General features: G+C 54.7%; 1 long non-coding RNA gene across 3 annotated transcripts; it reads left to right on the top strand.

The window, feature by feature from the left end:
- Nucleotides 1–1,303: 1,303 nt before the first annotated feature.
- On the top strand, nucleotides 1,304–19,080 carry LOC120670700. Of its 3 annotated transcripts, XR_005673303.1 has the most exons (5): nucleotides 1,304–1,658; nucleotides 1,996–2,515; nucleotides 17,456–17,510; nucleotides 17,594–17,674; nucleotides 17,927–19,080. It is a non-coding gene; the product is annotated as an uncharacterized LOC120670700 (long non-coding RNA). The 3 variants fall into 3 exon arrangements; XR_005673302.1 differs by having other exon boundaries at nucleotides 1,310–2,425; XR_005673301.1 differs by having other exon boundaries at nucleotides 1,310–2,515.
- The last annotated feature ends 736 nt before the right edge of the window (nucleotides 19,081–19,816 follow it).

Here is a 19,816-nt window from a genome sequence, read left to right as displayed (position 1 = left end):
ATAATTTAAGTTTGTGTTTGCTTTAAAAATACAGAGTATACTTGGAGGCCTAATGCAATGTTCTTAACACTTAATGCCCAAACATATTTGGAAATAATACAACTGGACTTGTGTTTGTACCATAAACAATAATTCACTTATATGAATAGGAATATCCGTCGATCAGATTGTCAATAGAAATGCTGAACTGACAGGGCATTTTCTAAACTAAACAATAACCATGCACATATATGAAAAAGAATAGATGTGTCTTATATGTGGCACTCTATTTTATTTTTCAAATACAAAATTCCCACATCAACCAAATCTGGTCCTAGAACTTGCATAATTAATAGGATTGAAGAAAAGTAGCTCATAGTATCTGCCAATGTCTTGAGCAGCATGGAAGGACACAACTACCTCTAAAGGTGCTCTTGCAAGACCTGTAAAAATAGAAAGACCATATTCTGTAAATCTCTATCTCTTCTCTTCTCTACTACTAAAAATTCTCTAAGCGGGACGCCGCTTACATCGTACGTCGCCCAGGTGCGATTTTTCGTCCGCCAGCTTCGTCCTGCCTCAAGCGGTCACAGATCACCCGTTGAACCAGCGTTCCCGTCCGATCTACCCTCTTCGCACCCTTCCCCCGTGCGGCCGCCGCCATCCTCGCCGCTGTCCCCGTATCTCCTCCAGGGTTTTCCTAACCGACCGTTTGGACCGAACCGGCGCCCACCGGTTCCGGTTTACCGGACCGGTTTGACCGGTTACCGGTAGAAACCGGTCAAATTCAAATTTGAATTCAAAAAACTCAGTTCAACCGGTTCGTACCGGTATACCGGCCGGTTAGACCGGTTTACCGGCCGGTTTGACCGGTTTGAATTCAAATCCAAATTTAAAATCGCATGTGAAACCGGTATACTGGCCGGTTAGACCGGTTTACCGGCCGGTTTGACCGGTTTACCAAGTGGGCCTTAATGGGCCGTCTCATTTTTTTCTTTTTCTTTTTTGTTTCAACTTTAAATGCCCGAAAAGTATGTTAAACGAATGCATTTTTGAGAAAATTTGACACCATTAGATTCGTCGCACCTTGAAGTATTTTTAAGAATTTTTTGAAATTTTTTCATTTTTAAATTTAAATTTGAATTTTGAATTTGGACCGGTTTGTTACCGGCCCAAACCAGAACCGGACCGGACCTGTTTAACCGGTAACCGGTCAAACCGGACCGGTTCCGAACGGTTAGGGAACCCTGATCTCCTCCCAACTCTCTCAAATCTCCCCCAGACCCTCACCGGCCTATGTGCGCCGCCGCGCCGCCTCCTCGATGACTCCCGCGCCCGTCCGATTGGCGTCCCCCCTCCCCCCGGGTTCCCGAGATTCGGCGGCGCTGCTGGGCTAGGGGAGGCGTCTAGCGCGGGGCTGCAGAGGAAGGCGCCGACGATCGAGCGGCAGCTGGCTTGTAGTCTGGAGAAGCCCGGGGACGATGACGCGGGGGAGGAACCGCCGCCACAGATAGGGCGCTTGCGGGTGCGGATGCGGGTGTGTGACGCGGGCGCCGGCGACGCGAGCGGGGAGAGGAAGGAGGGGTCCTACTTCGTCCTGGAGGTGGCGGCGGGGGTCGCTCGTGGCCTCTCCATACTAAGAAGGTGAAGATCTCCAGGGATCTTCTTGACGCCACCGGGTGAGACCGCTGATTCCTTGTCCAATTTGTTTGTTGTGTACTACATACTTACGCCAGGTTTTAGCATTTTGTTCTTCTGAATGCAAATGGGGGTGTACTCTAAGATTGGTGCACTTCTGCACCAACACTCTTTTATTGAGGAGCATTAATCAAAACTTAGTTGTTTCAGTCCATGTCATTTCTGTTACTGTTGCCCCCTCGTACGGTGGTCCATGGCACTTCTGCACCAACACTCTTTGTGGTTGTTGTGGTCTGATTTTTTAGATGGGAAGTGGATTGCATGGTGTTTGTTTTGCTCACTAGAATAACATTATTTAACAACTAATTGTGGATGAAGGTTACTGGTAAGTGGCACTGGTGCAATGGCTAAAAAGATGCTCTGTTTCTTCTTGTGAGCATGGATTATGAAATTATTAACACACAGATACTGCCCAACATAAATTGGCATGCTTTCAGGACTCGTGCCTTTCGTCTGCCACTATTTCTGTGGATCATTGTCTGTGATTAGTGCCATGCCATTCTTGCTTTATCTCAAACTGATTGCCGATGAGATTATTGGTTTTGTCATTAAAGGTGGGACATATTAAAGCCTGTGACGCCTGTGTTTTCTCGTGCGAAATCAGAACCCTATCCTCCCTGAAGTTGAAGAGGGAGCTCTGCCAGAACTTGTCTCACTCCAGGGGCTATGTAAACACCTAACTGGTTTTTCAGGCATCAAAATTAAACGCCTCAGAAAGCTCCAGGAAATCGAGGATCCATTTACTGAGGTATGTGTAAGCTACTGAAGCTCATACCATGTTGCAGATTCACTACGTCAGCTGAGAATTTCAGAAGCCGGCGCCGCACCACAGCCATAGGTTTATATCCATTTCAATTTTTTTGTTAAATACTACTTAACGCTGTCAATGTGCACTGTACTTATTAGGTAATGCCATCTGTTTAACATAGATTTAGACATATGTGCAAACTATGATTTCTGACTTCACTGCTCATGTCTGTGACTTATTCTCCTTTTAGGAGAATTATCAATTATGGTACTAAGTGAACCGAACACACTATCCGATGGTGGACACTGGACACGACAATTATGTGACTTATTTCTCTTCTTGCCTAATATTTTTGTCGTGGTGTGGCAAACCATAGCCGGGTGGCAGAAGGCACCCGCCTAAGCCCAGATGGTGAGTTCTCGGGGGTTAGCTAGTGACTAGTTCAATCTCGCTCAAGAACACGATGAACACAGCAGGATTTAGAGTGGTTCGGGCCGCCGGAGCGTAATACCCTATGTCCACTGTGTGTTGTATTGCCTTGCCTCGAGAGAGTCCGCGAGAGCTTGTGTTGTGTCCTCGTGTGTACAGCGAGCGCCGCCCTTTTATATCTCAAGGGGACGCGTACATGGCCGTTGGGACCCCGACAGGTGGGCCCAATGATGTAGTACAAGATAACGTACTATCCATAATTATGGCGTCGCAGGCGAATGAGATCTCTCTCCTGGATTCCATTGTCTGCTCCTGGAGTTCCCCGTTCAGCGTGTCCAGGCGCTGTCTTGTCGAAACGGCGCCAGGTATAGCTAGCGGCGTTGCCTGCCACATAGCTGAAATGGGCCGCGTAGCTTGCGGCGTAGGCGGCATGATGGAAAAGTGACGTGCCGTCGTATCCAATTAATGCGGCAGACGGGCTCTACGCGGGTGCGGCACAGGCGGCTGCACTGTGTACCTTGGTAATACGCGGTGCACAGTGAGGTCTGACAAAGGCTGTCCCGCGTGCTGAGGCGACAGAGCACGCCTCAACCATCCGCATTAAATGCGGTGGGTGGGTGAGTCTTCCAGCGGAAGGCTCGCGCACGCGCTCGCGCCCGTGCCTCCGGGACACGTGGCGGCTCCGGACCCCCACGCGGTAAGGGAGGTCCGGATGGACGCTGGAGGTCCCGGACCCCTATGGGGGGTCCGCGGCCTCGGCTGTCAGCTCGGAGCTTCCCTTCCTTAGGGACACGTGGCGTCTCCGGACCCATCCCCAGGCGGGGAACGGGTCCGGGGCCATTGGCCTGGTGAGGAAAGAGCCTGACCTGTGGGGCCTGGCTACTCCGTCCTTCCTGCGCAGTTACAGATAACTACGCGGGTCCTGCCTTGCCGCAGTAAGAGTGGGTATCCCTGCTACAGGGTACCGACAGTGGCCCCCGGGCCCACCTTGGGGGAGGTACTAACCCGCAGGTGGGGCCACTACTGCGATTTGGCTCTGCATAGCTTGAAGCTTCTTACAACTGGGGTCTTTACCGGCTTTGACCATCCATCGGGTTGTTTGCTGCCTCATCACATCGTAATAGATTACTGACTCATGGCCCCCACGCACAGTGGTTAACCTAGTCACGCGCGCGACGCTCGGCATTGTTGCGGCCGGAGTAAACAGAACATTTACCACCGGCGCAGTTCCCGAAAAGCTCGGCCATGCCAGCGCTTAATACGCGCACGTCAGCTCAGCTTCCGCCTCGCTTCGCGCGTGGGCGACGGTTCAGATCCCGCCTTTTCACACCTTTGTTGGTTACCCGCACTCCCTGACAGATGGGCCTGGGCCCCCTTGTCATAGACCGGCGGTTAACACCAGGTGCGGGCGTCGCTTGGGTTCCAGCGACGGTTCCGGGGCGCGCCGGTTGAGTCAGGCTTTATAATGGGGCGAACCGCATACCTTGATTACTTTCCCGCATTCGTCTTCTTCCTTCCAACCTTTGCGCCCCTTTGCCTTCGAGCTTTCCTTGCCCCTTGCTCCTCCACGCAGATTGTTCTTCACCTCCACAGAGAGATGACATCCCTTGTTCATCCCCGCCGGTTCTAGACCGAGGAAGAGTTGAACACGGTGCGCCGCTTGCTAGGGTGGAGCCCACAGGAGACTGGCTGGGGGATCCGAGCAGGCTCGGTTCCCCTCGGCAACCTCCGCGCCGAGGAATTCGTGCTATTCACCTCGCACATCTCCTGTGGCGTGGGGCTGCCGATCTCTTCGTTCTTGCTCTGTTGCTGGAAGACTTCGGCCTCCAGCTTCAGCACCTCACACCTCACTCCCTCCTCCTGACGTCCATCTTCGTCCATTTGTGTGAGATGTTCGTGGGAGTACGGCCCTGCGTCATCCTCTTCCGCCATTTCTTCATACTGGTGAAGTCCGGGAAGGCGAAGGATGAGGTGGGGGCGTATTACTTCCAGACAAGGAGTGACCTGCCGACGCCTTACATTCCCGGCCTCACTGGCGGGAGGTGGGAGGAGTGGCGCAGGGATTGGGTGATCGCCACCACCGAAGCTAACGAGCGCCTCGCCCTGCCGACCAAGGGACCCGCCACCGACCGTGCATCCTGGAGGGCCAAGCCGATCCTGCAGCCGGATTTCGACTCCGTGCTGGGCAAGATCAGGTCGCTTGCGGAGAGCGGCCTCACCTCGCTGCATGTGCTCGGAGATTTCTTGAAGCGCCGGATCGCCCCCTGAAGCAGAGGCCGCGCCCCGCTTGGAGCTTCACCGGCCTCAACGACTGCAGCAGAACCCACCGCGGAGAGGGGTGCGACCTGACCCAGGAAGCACTGGAGGTCCTGGTGCGGGCGGTGACGGGAGAAATCTTCGTCCCGGAGAACCTGATCCTTCCCCATGGCGTCGTCCCCCTCTGCGAGGACGGCGGTGCTGGCTACTCTGCCAGCTCTTGACGACGGTGGACTGGCCCCACGCCAGACCGGAGGCGACCCGAACCGAGGGCTCCGGATCCCTGGCGCGTCCGGGGACCAAGCTATTCCGAGCGCCGCGGGGTCCGGCCCCACCACGAAGGGGAAGCAGGCCGTGCCCGACAGCGCCGCCACAAGCGGCCCCAGCCAGGTCCGGAGCAGTCCCGGCGCGTCTTCGGGAGATGCAGGCCGGCGCAGGCTACTCAGGGGCGACGGGACCCCAGTCACGGAGCCCGCCGCGAAGCGTCAGAGGACCGCTGGGGGCGCGGGCCAGGGTAGCTCCACCATCACCGCCGAGAGACAGTTCCCTCCTGCAGCAGCAACAGCAGCAGTAGGAGCAGCAGCAGCAGCGGCAGGAGCAGCAGCAGGAGTCGCAGCAGCAACAGCAGGAACAGTCCCGTGTTGCGCCCCCGTCGCCGCCACAGGGACAGTGGCAGCAACAGAAGCAGTCGTCGAGCCTCCGTGGACGCTGGGTTCCCGGCGCTTCAGGGTTAGTATTATTCTGGTCACACCCCTTATTCTCGGTGCACTGCTTTATGCTGAAAGCTCCTTCTCTTTGTTGCCAGGGCTCCTTGCCCAAGCATCCCTTCCACCATCGCCGGCTCGTCGGCTGGTGCCCAGGCGACCGCGGCCTTGGCGGCGACAGCGGCGGCGACGGCGGGTGCGGGATCCTCGGGTGCAGCGACCTCTGCCAGCCCGGTGGTGCCCGATGCGGTGGTGACGGGCGCGCCATCACCAGGCTCAGTAGCGCCTAACGCTGCAGCGGCGGGTGCGCCTGTGGCGGGCGCGGCAGATGCAGCGGCGGCGGAGGCGCCGGTTCTGGGCGCAGCCGCACCCGACGCAGCGGCGGCGGAGGTGCCGGTGCTCGGCGCAGCCGCACCCGACGCTGCGGCGGCGGTGGCGCCGATGCTGGGCGCAGCCGCACCTGACGCAGCGGCGGCGGCGGCAGAGGCGCTGGTGCTGGGCGCCACCGCACCCGACGCGGCGGCGGCGGAGGTGCCGGAGACAAGTGCTGCAGCGGAAGCTCCCACCTCCAGCTCCGGTCCTGTTGCAGAGGAGGAGTTGGAGGTGGTTTTTGGCAGGAAGGTCCTGCAGCTCCAACTCCCGGAGGAGGAAGCGACTCCCCTTCCCCAGGTGCTGATCCAGGTCCGGCGGTCGACAGAGGAGGCAACCTCCTCCGCCGAGGCGGCCTTCCGGCGGGAGTGGGCTGCCCTGGAAAGTGAACGCCAGCGCCTCTCCGACTGGCACACCCGCCTGGAGGCGCACACGAAGGCTGAAGCCTCCCGTGCTGTGGAAGCCCGGTTGAAGCTCAAGGCGGACCAAGAGGCCTACCGAGTCAACCTCCGGAAGGTGTTTGACCGGGAGTTCGCAGTGTCGAACTGGGAGCAAACCCTGGCGCAGCGGGAGGAGGCTTTTGCCCTGGAGGTTGTCGGCTCCGCGGCTCAGCGGTCCGATCTTGAGACTCTGCTCGCTGCCTAGCGGTCAGAGCTTGAGACCCGCAGCCAGGGTCTCGAGATCCGCAAGCAGGAGCTGGATGAGCTCTCTGGGATCCTGGCCGGATGGCAGAAGCAGCTGGAGGAGAGGGCCAGCAAGCTGGCTGTTGTCGAGGCGGAGCTGGAGGAGGACCGGAAGTCCCTCTATAAGCGGGAATCCCACGCCACCAGCATAGAGAAGCGGCTTGGGATACAGCGTGACTCCCTCAAAAAGCAGGAGTCGGTGAAGAAGAAGAAGGCTGAGCTCGAGGAGAGGTCCCGCGAGATGGACGTAGCTAAGGTGGCTCTGGACACCCGGGTGCAGGAGGCGGTCCAGGAGGCGGTTCAGAAGCACCAGGAGGACCAGCGCGTGGGGGCCCAGCGGATCCCTGACTGGGCGACTGAAGCGAGCCTAGCACTGGTGCCACTTGGAATGAGCCCAATCCAGGTGGCGGAGCCGCCAGCTTCGATAGCTGACGCACTCCCAGTGCTGAACTCCGCTTCGGATAGGCTCCGGCGTCTGGAGCCGGTCCTTGCTGGCCAGCTCGAAGCCGAGGGCCGCGAGCTGATCCGGATGGTGGAGGAGCACATCCTGACCTGCCTCCGGAGCTACGACCCGGCCATCTCGCTGACGCCCGTGGTCGATGGCCCTGTAGCGGAGACGGAGGCTGCCGCTCGGGACTTCGTCGCCGCCTACTTCAAGCGGGAGCCTGCAGACCCTTGAGCTGGGCATTGTATCTTTTTCCTTTTGTGTTATGTAACAAACATTGTACTAGTTGAAAATTTTGAAATAGAAGAAAACTTTAACTTAGCTGTTTGTCAGTTGCTGGTTTGCGGTATGCAGCACCCCGGCGCCCTGGCCCCCTGGCGGATAGGTTCAGTTGTTTGGACATGTCTGCCACCTGAGGCGTAGAAGATACTCCGGACCTCCTTGGGCATAGGTGCCGCATAGTTTGCAAGCCGAGCGAGCGTCTTATTCCTTTCCCTGCGTAGCAGAAAGAACTACAGAGAGAAGAATCAACTTGTTCGCATGGTAGTAATGATACTGCGACTTAGCTGTTTGATGCATGCAGGATCGATCGTTGGTGTCTGGCTCAAAGCAAACGCCCCGCCCCCCTGGGAGATAGACTCAGTTGTTTTGAGTCTGTCTACCATCAAGACTGGACCTTGATCTGCATGAAAACCTTTAAAGCGAATGCCGGTACCCCCTGGTAGGTAGGCTCAATGGTTTGAGGCTGGCTACCACCAGTCAGGGTTTAACCTGTGTACCACTTCAAAGTTACAGCTTAGTAGCAGGCCCGCGGGACTCATCCTGGACTGGCCCCAGGCTAGTACCAGGTCCGGGGCTCTATATGCACAGGTCCAGGTAGCTCAGTGCTTGTTACAGAGTGGCGGAGTGTGTAGGCTTAGGGTGCGGAACTAGGCTAAGGCGCTACACAGGGCTCCGGACCACTCCAGGAAACAACACAATCTTTCCGGACCTGGCTTCGACGCCCCAGACCCTTCCCAGCAGTGGGTGAGGTCATTTTGTCGTACTCGATCCTTTGAGATATGGAGCTGGACATGCCGTGTAGGACTTAGGAAGCCAACTCCTGGGCTAGAATGAGGTCCAGGCCTCTAATTACCCAGCCCCGGGTACTAGGGCACTCGTTACAGGGTGGTGGAGTGTATGCTTTGGGTGCGGAACCGGCTAAGCGGCTACAAAGGACTCCGGACCACCCCAGGAAACAAGCACCCCCTCTCCAGAGCAGGTCCTTAGGAGTCCGGACCCCTCTCCAGCAGCAAGAGAGTCTGCATTTGGACGGCAGTCCAGCAACTCAATACAGATCTTAGGTATAGCGACAAGAGTGGAAGTCCGCGCGGAGGTTAGAAAAGCAGAATCTTCGAGAATTGAAATGCGAAATTAAATTTTGACACAAAGACAAAACTGGGGTAAAATTTTCCTTTGCAACTTGACATACATGGCTTGCGCGATGGATGCCAGAGGCCGGGTTTACGAGGGCGGACCTCTACCGCTCTGGGCCACGCGTTAATGCTAGCCGACGGTGCGATGGTTGCCAGAGGTCGGGTTTACGGGGGCGGACCCCCAACCGCTGTGGGCCGCACGCTGATTCTATCTTATTACAAAGGAAAAGTTCATTTCCCTGCCCTACCTAAGTGTAAAACTTACGCAGATGCTCTATATTCCATGGGTTGGGCAGCGGCACTCCATCTTCTGTGGCAAGGCGGACGCACCCGGGCCGGCACACCTCTGTCACCTTGAAGGGCCCCTCCCAGCTGGGGGAGAGTTTGTGGAGCCCTGCTCGGTTTAGGATCCGTCTGAGGACGAGGTCGCCAGCCCGGAGCTCCCTACTGTGCACGAACCGTTGATGATAGCGCATGAGCGCCTGGTTGTAGCGTGCATTTCGGATTGCTGCTCGCCACCTACGCTCGTCGACGAAGTCGACATCGTCACGCCGCTGCTGCTCCTGCATGGATTCGTCAAAAGCCTGGACCCGTGGTGAGCCCAGGTGAATTTCTAGGGGAAGGCATGCTTCAGCCCCGAAGACCAGGAAGAATGGAGTCTCCCCGGTGGCTCGGCTGGGTGTGGTCCGATTGCCCCATAGTACGCACGGAAGCTCGTCAACCCATTTGGCACCATGCTTCTTCAAGCAGTTGTAGGTGCGGGTCTTGAGTCCCCTGAGGATCTCTGCATTCGCTCTCTCAACCTGTCCATTGCTGCGGGGGGTGTGCCATGGACGCAAAGCATAGCTGGATGCCGATGTCCTCGCAGTACTCTTGGAAGAGTCTGCTTTTGAATTGGGTCCCGTTGTCCGCGATGATGCGGTTTGGACGCCAAATCTGCACATAATGGACTTGAGGAATGCGACTGCTGACTTTTTGGTGATGTTCACCACAGGGGTAACCTCCGGTCACTTTGTCAACTTGTCGATGGCGACGTAGAGGAACCGGTACCCGCCGACGGCCCGAGGGAATGGCCCCAGGATATCCACGCCCCACATGGCGAATGACCATGAGGGCGGAATCATCTGCAGAGCTTGAGCCGGTGTGTGTATTTGCTTTGCATGGAACTGGCATGCTTTGCAGGACTTTACCAGCTCAGCCGCATCCTGAAGTGCTGTTGGCCAGTAGAAGCCATGCCGGAAGGCTTTGCCAACAAGCGTGCGAGATGAGGAATGATTTCCACACTCGCCTCCATGGATCTCCGCGAGCAACTCACGACCCTCTCCCTGGGAAATGCACCGCATGAAGGACCCCATTGGCGCCACGGCGGTAGAGATCCCCTTCTACCACCACGTAGCGTTTAGCCAATCGTACTATGCGCTCAGCGGACACATCGTCATCAGGGAGGATATTGTCTTTCAGGTAGTCCCGTATCTCGGAGATCCATGCATCGGGGGCTTCCTGAGCAGGTGGGAGTGGCTCTATGAGGTCTCCAGGATCCTCAACAGAGGTCACAACCCAGGGCGGGCACCACACGTGGAATGCCGCCGGGACAGCTAGCTTCGAGGTGCTCACTTGATCCCCTTCACCCAGTTCGGCTGGCTGGGCGGTAGGTCTCAGCAACCATCTTTTGAAGACGCCCTCGGGCACGGATGCCCAGGTAGATGCTCTCGCGGAGAGATCATCTGCTGCTGAGTTGAGTTCGCGGGGAACGTGTTGCAGTTCCAAGGCGTCGTAGTCCTTCTCGAGCTTCCTCACGTGGATGAGGTATGCCGCGAGCTGAGGATTGTTGCAGCTGCAATCCCCTCGGACCTGCTTGGCGATTAGCTATGAGTCCCCATTCACCAGAAGCTGCCGGACCCCCAGAGACAGGGTTTGCGTCAGACCAAAGATCAGAGCTTCGTACTCCGCCATGTTGTTGGTGGCCTTGAACTCAAGGTGCACCATGTACTTCAGCTAATCTCCGTTTGGGTCGATGAGGACCACACCAACTCCGGCCCACTTCTCGCGCGTGGACCCGTCGAAGAAGAGTGTCCAGTGGGGCTCGGTGAAGACTGTGTCCTGATTTCCGGCTCCGGGGGTCCGGCGTTGAAGTCCGGACCCCCAGAATTACTTGGGGAAGGAGTCCATTCCGCTATGAAGTCTGCCAGGATCTGGCTCTTGACTGCGTGGCGAGGCTGGAAGTCCAGTTGGAACTCAGCCAACTCTGCTGCCCACTTGGCGATATTGCCCGTGGCGTTGGAGTTGTGCAGGATCGCTCTTAGCGGATAAGAGGTCACTACAACAACTCGGTGTGCCTGAAAGTAATGCCGCAGCTTCCTGGACACAATAAGTATGGCATAGATAAGCTTATGCGTCTCAAGATACCTGGCCTTTGCCTCGTGGAGGACTTCGCTGACGTAGTAAACTGGCTTTTGAATGGTCCGGACCCTGCTTACCGGGTCCGGCTCGCCCTTATCCACCACATCAGGTCCTTGGGCCCCCAGCGGCTCTGGGTTCCCACTGGGACGAGGCTCCTCCGGACCCCCTTGTGCGGGGTCTGGACCTTCAGGCTGAGGTGAGGCTGACGGGCCCTGTGTCCGAGGTCCGGCTCACCATCCTTGGCTGGGGAGACACTGGTGCCCCCCCCGGCGAGTCTGCTCCGTCCTTTCGGCGACCAGCACCATGCTGACCGCCTCTGCAGACGCAGCAAGATACAGAAACAACGGCTCACCGGGCTCTGGAGCCACCAATACTGGCAGTGAGGTGAGGTGCTGCTTCAGTTCCTGGAAGGCTTGCTCAGCCTCTTCGGTCTAAGAGAATGGACCGGACTTCCTCAATAATTTGAAGAAGGGGAGGGCCCTCTCAGCCAGCCTCGATATGAAGCGGCTAAGAGCGGCGAGAGATCCAGTAAGCTTTTGGACGTCCTTGATGCGGCCGGGAGGCCTCATCGCTTCGATCGCCTTGATCTTGGCTGGGTTTGCCTCGATGCCTCGATGTGAGACCAGGAAACCCAATAGCTTCCCTGCTGAGACGCCGAAGATGCACTTCTCGGGGTTCAGCTTCGTGCGCGTGGCGCGGAGCCGGTCGAAGACGAGGGACATGTCCTCCACTAGTGTTGACCCTAGCTTGGTCTTGACCACAATGTCATCAATATACACCTCAACAATATCTCTAATTAGATTACAGAAGGTTTTGTTCATAGCCCGTACAAACGTGGGCAAGGCATTCCTTAGACCATACGGCATGACAATGTAGCAATAAAGCCCATCTACTGTTACAAAGGCAGTATGCTTCCTATCCACTCTAGAAATCTAAATCTGGTGGAAACCAGAGTATGCATCTAGGAAAGACAAAAGGTCACCCCCAGAGGTGGAGTCCACGATCTGATCGATACGTGGAAGAGGATAGGGGTCTCTAGGGCATGCCTTGTTGAGGCTGGTGTAGTCGATGCACATCCGAAGCTTCCCGTTGGCCTTTGTGACGACGACCGGATTGGCCAACCACTCGGGGTGGTGGACCTCCTCGATGAAGCCAGCGTGTAGGAGCTTGCGGACTTCTTCGCGGATGAAGTTCTGCTGCTCCACGGACTGCTTCCGAGGCTTCTGGCGCACCGGCGTGGCGTCGGGGTAGATCCTCAGATTGTGCTCGATCACTTCCCTAGGGATCCCGGGCATCTGTGACGGTTCCCAGGCGAACACGTCGTCATTTGCCCGGAGGAAAGCGATGAGCGCGTCTTCCTATTTCTCCCCCAGGTTCCCCGCGATGCGGGTGGTCCTGGTGGAGTCAGCCCCGATCTGGACCGTCTTCACGGGAACATCGTCCGGATCGGACGGCTGAACCCTGGGTGCTTTTGCAGGTGCCCAGGGTTGCGAGGGGGATGGGTCCTCCTCGGAACATGCAGCCTCTGCCGCCAGAGCATGCAGTCTCTTGACTGCAGCGACGGCAGCGGTGCGGTCTCCCTGCACGGTGAGGACACCGGCAGGGGAAGGCATCTTCAAGACCAAATACCCGTAATGGGCAATGGCCATGAAGCGGTAGAGCGCCGGCCGGCCAATGATGGCGTTGAACGGGAGGTTCACCTCCGCTACATCGAACAGAACGCTCTCTGTGCGGAAGTTCTCCTCGGTCCCGAACGTGACCGGCAGTGTGATGCTCCCCAGAGGCAACACCGGATGTGGGACCACTCCGGAGAATGGGCGAGAGGGAGTCAGCTTGGACTCTGGGATCTGCAGCTGCTTGAACGCTGCATAGCTGATGACGTTGAGGCCAGCCCCACCGTCAATCAGCACGTGATAGAGCTTCACGTTGGATATGACAGGGGCAGTGACTAGAGGTAGTACACCAGCCCCAGCCATATTCTCCGGGCAGCCGGATGGCCCGAAAGAGATGGTGGTGTTCATCCACCTCTGGTGCGGCGCCGTCTTTGGGACCCCCGGCTTCACCGAAAGGACCTCTCGACGAAGGGTCTTCACGTCCCGTCGGGAGACAAGCTCCCAGCTTCCGCCGTACATTACGTACAGCTTCTTGCGGCGGTCGCCGTTGTCGGAATCGGAGTCGTCGTCGTGGTAGACGCCCTTCAGCTCCCGAGCGGGGGACTGGTATCCCAGCTCCTCCCCAGCAGCGGCTCCGCTGTCGGAGGCTTTCTCCTTACCAGGCCGCTGGCGAGGAGGGGGTGAACCATCCTTGGAGGACTGCTCACGCCGCCCACTGACCCGCTTCGCGAGCTTCTGGATCTCGCGGCAGTCAGCGGCGCTGTGGCGAGCGGTGGGATGCACTGGGTATGAACCTCCGCTTCCACCTTGCGGGTGAGGGCGTTTGCCATATGCATTCTGGCCCCCAGCCATTGCTGCAGCAGCCTGCGCCGCTGCTGGCGCCGCTGCTGCAACGACTGGCCCGCCAGAATGTGGCTCCCAACGACTCCGGTTCTTGTTCTTCTTCTTACCACCGCCCTGAGCGGTAGCACCGGAGCTACCAGCCTTGGCGTCTCCGTCTTGGGGGGCTGAGTGCCATGCTCGGCCCCTAGCGGCCCTGGCACACTTATCTGCCAGGGAGAAAAGCGTAGTAACGCTTTCCACATCGTGCATCGCCAGCTTCTCGAGAATCTTCTCGTCACGTACCCCCTGGCGGAAAGCAGCGATAATAGATGCATCGGAGATACGAGGAATGGTACCCCGTACCTTAGTGAAGCGCGAGATGAATGCCCGGAGCGTCTCTCCGGGTTTTTGCCTCACGGCGTGGAGGTGTGCCTCCACACCATGCTGCTGGTATGCACTGGCGAAGTTCGCTGTAAACCTCGCACAGAGCTCCTCCCAAGACTGGATCGTCCCAGGAGTGAGGTTCATGAGCCAAGTCCGGGCTGGCCCAAACAAGGCTACATGAAAGTAGCTCGCCATGACGGCGTCGTTACCACCGGCTGCTGTGATGGCAGTAACGTACACCTGCAGGAATTCCGACGGGTTAGTGATACCGTCGTACTTCTTCGGCAGGTGCGGGCGGAACTTGGACGGCCATGCCACCGCGCGGAGGTGCTCTGCCAGCGCAGCCCACCCCAGCCACCGGGGTGCCCGCCTGTATCCGGGCGTTCACCGGGGGCTTGGGCGCTACCACGTCCAAGTAGCCATTGAGGTTGCGGCCCTCAATGTTGAGACAACGCTCTCGCGCCCTCTCGACGGAGATGCGGGCGTCCTCACCTGCACGCCTGCGGTTGAGCTCCGCCCGCAGATCTTCTGTTCGTGCGCCCCTCACCGTGGGGGAGCACACGGATGCCGACACACCACCCTGGCGCCGGTGGTAGGGTACCACCGCATTGCCAGGAGGAGGTCGTTGCCCAGTCCTTGCAGAACTGGGGGAGGTCTGAGCCAGATGGAGGAGACGGTCAACGTCGTCCCGCCACTGCCTCAGGGCGTCTGGCGAGGCTGCAGCAGCCGGGGTGCGAAGCAACTCCCTAGCGCCGCCAGCGCTCCGCCGCTCGCAGCGCGCGCCGTCGCCGACTGTGGCTGCTCCACAGGCACGGTTGCCCCTGGAGCAGGAACGCGAGAGGCGTGTGGCGTGGAGGACGCCACACCCTCCGTCATCTCCACGTCGTCCACACGAACCATGGAGACGAGGAAGAGATGAACTGCGACCAGCAAAAATTCCCCTACCTGGCGCGCCAAATGTCGTGGTGTGGCAAACCACAGCCGGGTGGCGGGAGGCACCCGCCTAAGCCCAGAGGGTGAGTACCCGGGGGTTAGCTAGTGACTAGTTCAATCTCGCTCAAGAACACGATGAACACAGCAGGATTTAGAGTGGTTCGGGCCGCCGGAGCGTAATACCCTACGTCCACTGTGTGTTGTATTGCCTTGCCTCGAGAGAGTCCGCGAGAGCTTGTGTTGTGTCCTCGTGTGTACAGCGAGCGCCTCCCTTTTATATCTCAAGGGACGCGTACATGGCCGTTGGGACCCCGACAGGTGGGCCCAACGATGTAGTACAAGATAACGTACTGTCCATAATTATGGCATCGCAGGCGAAGGAGATCTCTCTCCTGGATTTCATTGTCTGCTCCTGGAGTTCCCCGTTCAGCGTGTCCAGGCGGGTGCGGCACAGGCGGCTGCACTGTGTACCTTGGTAATACGCGGTGCACAGTGAGGCCTGACAAAGGCTGTCCCGCGTGCTGAGGCGACAGAGCACGCCTCAACCATCCGCATTAAATGCGGTGGGTGGGTGAGTCTTCCAGCGGAAGGCTCGCGCACGAGCCCGCGCCCGTGCCTCCGGGACACGTGGCGGCTCCGGACTCCCACGTGGTAAGGGAGGTCCGGATGGACGCTGTTGGTCCCGGACCCCTATGTGGGGTCCGCGGCCTTGGCTATCGGCTCGGAGCTTCACTTCCTTAGGGACACGTGGCGTCTCCGGACCCATCCCCAGGCGGGGAACGGGTCCGGGGCCGTTGGCCTGGTGAGGAAAGAGCCTGACCCGTGGGGCCTGGCTACTCCGTCCTTCCTGCGCAGTTACGGATAACTACGCGGGTCCTGCTTTGCCGCAGTAAGAGTGGGTATCCCTGCTACAGGGTACCGACAATTTTCTTTGCGCAAGTTGTAAATTGTTTAACACTTACCAGTGGGCCTGTACATTGATGCAATTGGCTAAGAACTACTTGTGTCCCTTGAGTTATGCTCAGATTGCCTATTAATTTGAGGTCAAAAATGCATTCTATAATCGGTGGCTTCAGAGTCCTTTGCTAAGTATAGGTATACTCAAGGGACTAATTCTTGGGTTTTATCGTGTGCCTAATTATCATTGTCTTAGTTCAGTCATAATATTCTGCAGTGTGCACCAGTGCTGTGAGTAGTCTTAGTTCAGTCATAATATACTGGCTTGGTTTGCTAATGTAGGATTCCTTCCTTTTGTTTGATAGTTGGGCTTATAAGTTTCTTTTTCAATGTACAGAAAAAGGGATGAAAAATATACTTGTATTCTCATTGATGTTAAATGGGTGGCTATTTGTCGGTACCTCAGGACTGGGGTACCCCCTCTTGCTATGTCAAGACTCGTGTAGTTATCCGTAACTACGCCCTAAGGAGCTGAGCAGCCGGATCTCTGGGTCCGGCCCCATCTCACCGGACCAACAGCCCCGGACCCGCTTTCCGCTCGGGATAGGTCCGGTGTCGCCACGTGTCCTGGAGAAGAAAGCGCTCAGGGCCAAAACGGCCGGGGGCCCCGGACCCCCCACGGGGTCCCGAACCCCCATATACTATCCGGACCCCTCTCCGGGAGGGAACAGACACCCCGCCTGGGGGGTCCGAAGCCGCCATGTGTCCGCAGGCGCAGGTACGCGTGTGGCCACCAAGCTCCCTCGGAAAGACTTGCCCACCTACCGCATTCAATGCGGGAGGCGTTAAGTGCGCTCTGCCACAGCAGAGCCCGAGGAGACTTTTGCCAGGCTGTGCTGTTAATCGCGTGTTACCAAGGTGCACAGTACAGCCGCTGGCACCACTCACGCCACGCGCGTTAGCCTGCTACGCCAGTTAGACACGACAACTCGGCAACGGAGTATCATAACGCCTATGCGGTAGACCCAACAGTCTACGCCGCAACCTACACTGCCTCAACGGGCGCCTCGCCGATGGGACAGAAGAAGACCTCCCTCAGTCAGGGAGTCTACAAGACGATGAGCGTATCCGGCAAAAGATGCTCCATCACTGTAGCATCATTAGTGTCTATTTAGTATAGTATACATCCTTGTTGGGCCCACCTGTTAGGGTCCAACGCCTATGTACGCGCCCGCCTTGCTCTATAAAAGGGGAGCGCCCGTTAGAGAAGCGCTCAGGTCGAAAGAGAGACTTGGGGGCAGAGGATAGACTCATTCATTCCTAGTGCAATACACCACACAGTGGATGTAAGGTATTATGCTCCGACGGCTCGAACCACTCTAAATCCGTGTGTTCTTGCGTTCTTGCCCCGAAGCTAGATCGGCCTAATAGCTTAGCACTTCCCCGAGTACTCCCCCTCGGGGATTAGGCGGGTGCGTTCCGCCACCCGGCTGTGGGTACCCTAAAAAGCCCACGACACTGTTGATAATATTGCTCGATTGGATGGTTGCTGGAAAGTGTTTCTTTGCAGAATATGGATTGTGATTTATTCGTCGCCCACCTAATTCAAATTCTGGTAAAAGTTAATAGACCTCTTTTGACTCGCAACAAATTTTTTTTATTTTTGCATTTTGCGTGCAGAGCACTGTCATTTTGACGATTGGAGGCGGATTATGCTATATGCAGGAGCTTCGAGGTACAAAGACAACTGCCAAGTTATGAACTCTGGATTTAATGTATTCGTCAGTGTTCCTTCAATCATATTTTTTTATTATGTAGGTTGGTTTGTGTTCTAATTGACTGAACTGATGGATGGCATATCCATATTTTCATTTTTCAAATTTCAGCCGATGATTTCAGGTTAGTTTGTATTATGATGGATATACCCGATGGATAGTATGAGCATTTCTTCCTATCTCAAAAAGTAGTTTATGAGTCCTCTACAAATCCCTATCTCAAAAAGTAGTTTATGAGTTCTCTACAGATTATAAATGTCAATAACATTTGTTATCCATTTGTGGACTTGCTCTAATATATCAATGCCAGATTGCCAGTTAATACAAGCCACGAGATGCTTTTGAGCTTTTGACTATGTTAACTCCATTTTCACAGGATGAGAGTACGAAACAAGGACTCACATCTTTGAAGAAGTAAACCATGATATGGCTGAATAAATTGCAATGGTATATCCTGTCCTTTTATTTCCTAATTATAGTTCGATGGTGCCCAGCCATAGTAAAAGACATGAGTCTAGGCTTCTTGGTTCTGGCTCACCAATGCAGATCACTTTATCATAGGGAAGGAGCCAAGACCCTCAATTCTTTTTCATATTACCGCTAAGTCCATTTATTCTGTTATATATTGACATTGTGCACTTATTACTCGCTTACTCAGAGTCCTGGCATGATCATGGTTCACCTGCTTTCTTAAGAAGTCTTGAAAAAAATTTTCTCCAATCTCACTTTGCATACTCTAAACTTTGATTAACTTATTGTGTCTGTACTGACAACTAACTCTGCAAGAGTTTTGCCGTACCTCTGAATATACTGATATTTGAAATGGGTTTCCACCCTAGCAAGAAAAATGTTTAAGCTGCAAATCTCCATATATTTTCATGCAATGTATCTGACTGTGGCATCATTGTGTCGTTTTCAAGTTGAGCTTATCATCGAATACAATGTTTGGCATATTTTCCATACATGTTTTTTCCTGTTACTTGTTTACGAAGCTGGAACTAAACATTTTCTTCTTTGGCTGAATGCACATATGGCCAATAGCATGTGGTTCATGTCGTTTTTTCATGTGTTTTACTAAAAAAAAGACTATAAAGAGTGTATGTTTTCTCTTCTTTCGGGTTATCTCTTGTGCCATCTAAATCATTGCAAGCCAATAGATTTTCTCTTGTGTCATCTAAATCATTGCAAGCCAATATATTTTCTAGGGGTCATTCAGCTGATGGAGGTGATGCCAATTCATCAAGATGTATGGAGTTGCAATGACAAAATTCCACAATTTGAGATACTATATTTGAGGAAAATAGATTATTCATCCACCAAGAGTTAGCAATTGTATACTGATGGTGCTCTAACTAATGATGTAATAAACAATATATTATGAGTCAGTTCCATGGAAGTTAGGAAGGCCTGATGGAGCAATCTTTTATTTGATGAAAAATTAAATGTATATGGAGTTTGCTATATTCTTAACTGAGCTATACATATTCCTGCATAGAGTGTAAGTGTTTGGCTCTTTCTCTGGGAGCCTTATTTGCCTGTGATAGTTTAGTGGGGAGAATTCACCGCAGACTGTTTATTTTGTTTGCTGCACTTCTTAAATAAGAGACTATCGTATTGCACCTTGTATGTGATGTATCCACATGCTGGTGTATCATACATGCAACCAATATGTCATTATCAACACCATGTTTTCCATAATTTATGTATTGCTATGAAATTTTTTTATCGCCCTTAGCAACGCACCGGCACAGACCTAGTGCAAAATGATAAAACTGGTTAATACTTGTATAATCCTAATGTCAGCTTGATCCTACATGACAAAGAAGGAATATCACCAGGAGGAATATGCAGGTACAGTGAGTGTTGTAATCTCTCAGCTCAAGCTGCCAAATCTAGGGAAAAAGAATGCTTGAAATCTGTGAAGGCAGAACCACTGAAGCATGAGCTTGTTGGTATTTCGTACCTTCTTTTTTCTTCACTTCTGGTTGTTGCTTATTTGGGATTACTTCCTGGTGGTAGTTCCTGAAAATACATGGTAATATTTTGTTAGAATAATTAGTATTGAAATTGAAGTAATTGAAATCGACATATCTGTAAGAGTATATTATGTGTTTGTGCACATGTTGTTATGCAATTAAGACATACTAATTGTATATATGTAGGCTCTGTGCATGCAAATCCAAGAAACATCTCAGTTACATATAAATTGAAGAATCAAATGTGATTCATGTGTACAATATAAGATAAGATACATATGCTATTGGTA

The sequence above is a fragment of the Panicum virgatum genome, chromosome 4N (genome assembly GCF_016808335.1).
Source record: "Panicum virgatum strain AP13 chromosome 4N, P.virgatum_v5, whole genome shotgun sequence".
In the NCBI taxonomy this organism is placed as follows: domain Eukaryota; kingdom Viridiplantae; phylum Streptophyta; class Magnoliopsida; order Poales; family Poaceae; genus Panicum; species Panicum virgatum.
The sequence above is the reverse complement of the archived record's forward strand: the minus strand, read 5'-3'. Positions and strand labels throughout refer to the sequence as shown.